Genomic DNA, 2,149 nt, shown 5'->3' with positions numbered 1-2,149 from the left:
CAGACTGCACCCTAGGGGTGACAACCCATCGCACCCTCTATTACACAAGCCTAAGCAGGTTTGTCACATCATGTCCCCTCCCTTTCTCCACCCTCAATATTTCCTGCCTCCCACCACCTCGAGCCGCTCCCACCCTCCTATGCATTTACTGCTCCTCTCCCTCCAAGCAGAACCCACCACCAGCTCCCTGATAATCCCTTACCTGAGCCAGCTCCATTGCAGACATTTCCTTCCCCCTGGGAGGATGGGATGATCTGGAGCAAAACGTGGATGTTATTCTGTAGCCTGCCAGGGTGAGAAGGGCAATGTGAGAGAATTCAGATGAGGCTTTTGTCCATTCCACATGTCGATTCCCCCCAGCATTTTCCCCTGCTAATGGAAATTCTAGGTTCTGCCACACTGTGAAGCAGAGTGAACTTATTCCAGTATAGGCCTAGCCCCCTCCCACCAGGGTGCAACCCTCTGAGACATGATGAAACCCTCTGCCACTGGGAGTCTCTCTGTTACACTTATCAAGTCTGTGGTGGATATCAAGCCGGGAGGGGTTGCAAGTGCTTTGGAGGATAGAACTGACATTCAAAATATCTGGACAAACTGGAGAAATGGTCTGAAGTAAATAGGATGAAATTCAATAAGGACAAATCCAAAGTACTTCATTTAGGAAGGAACAATCAGTTGCACACATACAAAACGGGAAATGACTGCGTAGGAAGGAGCGCTGCAGAAAGGGATCTGGGGGTCACAGTGGATCACAAGCTAAATATGAGTCAACAGTGTTGCAAAAAAAGCAAGTATCATTTTGGGATGTTTTAGCGGGAGTATTGTAAGCAAGACACGAGAAGTAATTCTTCCGCTCTATTCTGCACTGATTAGGCCTCAACTGGAGAAGAGTGTCCAGTTCTGGGCACCACATTTCAGGAAAGATGTTGATAGTCCAGAGAAGAGCAACAAAAATGATGAAAGGTCTAGAAAACATGACCTATGAGGGAAGATTGAAAACATTGGGTTTGTTTAGTCTGGAGAAGAGAAGCCTGAAAGGGGACATGATCACAGTTTTCAAGTACATAAAAGGTTGTTACAAGGAGGAGGGAGAAAAATTGTTCTTCTTAACCTCTGAGGACAGGACAAGAAGCAATGGGCTTAAATTGCATCAAGGAAGGTTTAGGTTGGACATTAGGAAAAACTTCCTAACTGTCAGAGTGGTTAAGCACTGGACTAAATTGTGGAATCTCCATCATTGGGGATTTTTAAGAGCAGGCTGGACAAACACCTGTCAGGGATGGTCTAGATAATACTTAGTCCTACCTTGAGTGCAGGGGACTGGACTGGCGACCTCTCAAGGTCACTTCCAGTTCTGTGATTCTATAAACCAAAGGCCAGAGAAGAGCAGGATCAAAGGAGTCACTCTGAGGATTCTCCCTGTCATTGTCCCCAAGGCAGCTGTCTCAGGTGTTGTGGAAAATTAGCCACACGGTTGATTTTAGATCAGACAGCCTGAGGCACCTTTATTGTTATACAAGCATGCATGCAGGGAGGGACAGCGTGGCCCCATGCAAGGGGTGGCTGCCTTGTCTTCAACAGATTTCACCAGGCTTATAAAGGCTAAAACCACAAATCATTACTTACTAAATTTCCCTTATTTGGGATTATCAATGGAAAATTAAGCAAGCTAGCTCAGTACTTTTCCATATTTGGTTTTTCCTGTTATTGTTCTTTGGCAGTTTTCGTTGGTGGTCTGCCTGCCTTAAGACCCCTCCTTTGCGGTTGCATTGGATAAGGCTCTTGTCGCATTCTGGCTGAGCTGGCACATATGGGCCCTCTTTGTTCCTTTCTTCAGTTCCTCTTTCTCTGGTCTCTTCCCCCCCCCTCCCCCGTGCCCCTTGTACAGACAAACAAGTTTTGCAGAAGTTTCAACCTTTGTTCTTACATAGCAATTGTTCTAGCTACAGGCCTTGGGCCTGCGAGGCAAGGGGGGTTAAGGTACGCTCAAAATTCTCGGCCTATAAGCAGGGTGGGGGGATATTTTCCCTATCACAGGTTTGCAAAGTTGTTGGATGGTCCAGCCTTTATACAGTCTCTCCTGGGAGTGCCCCTTTCATGGGCTGGGCCTAGGTTTAGCTTTTGGCAAGTGTGACCCCAGGGGCTCTGA

This window comes from Mauremys reevesii, unplaced genomic scaffold (assembly GCF_016161935.1).
Source record: "Mauremys reevesii isolate NIE-2019 unplaced genomic scaffold, ASM1616193v1 Contig4, whole genome shotgun sequence".
NCBI lineage: Eukaryota > Metazoa > Chordata > Testudines > Geoemydidae > Mauremys > Mauremys reevesii.
Note: the sequence above shows the minus strand (reverse complement) of the source record.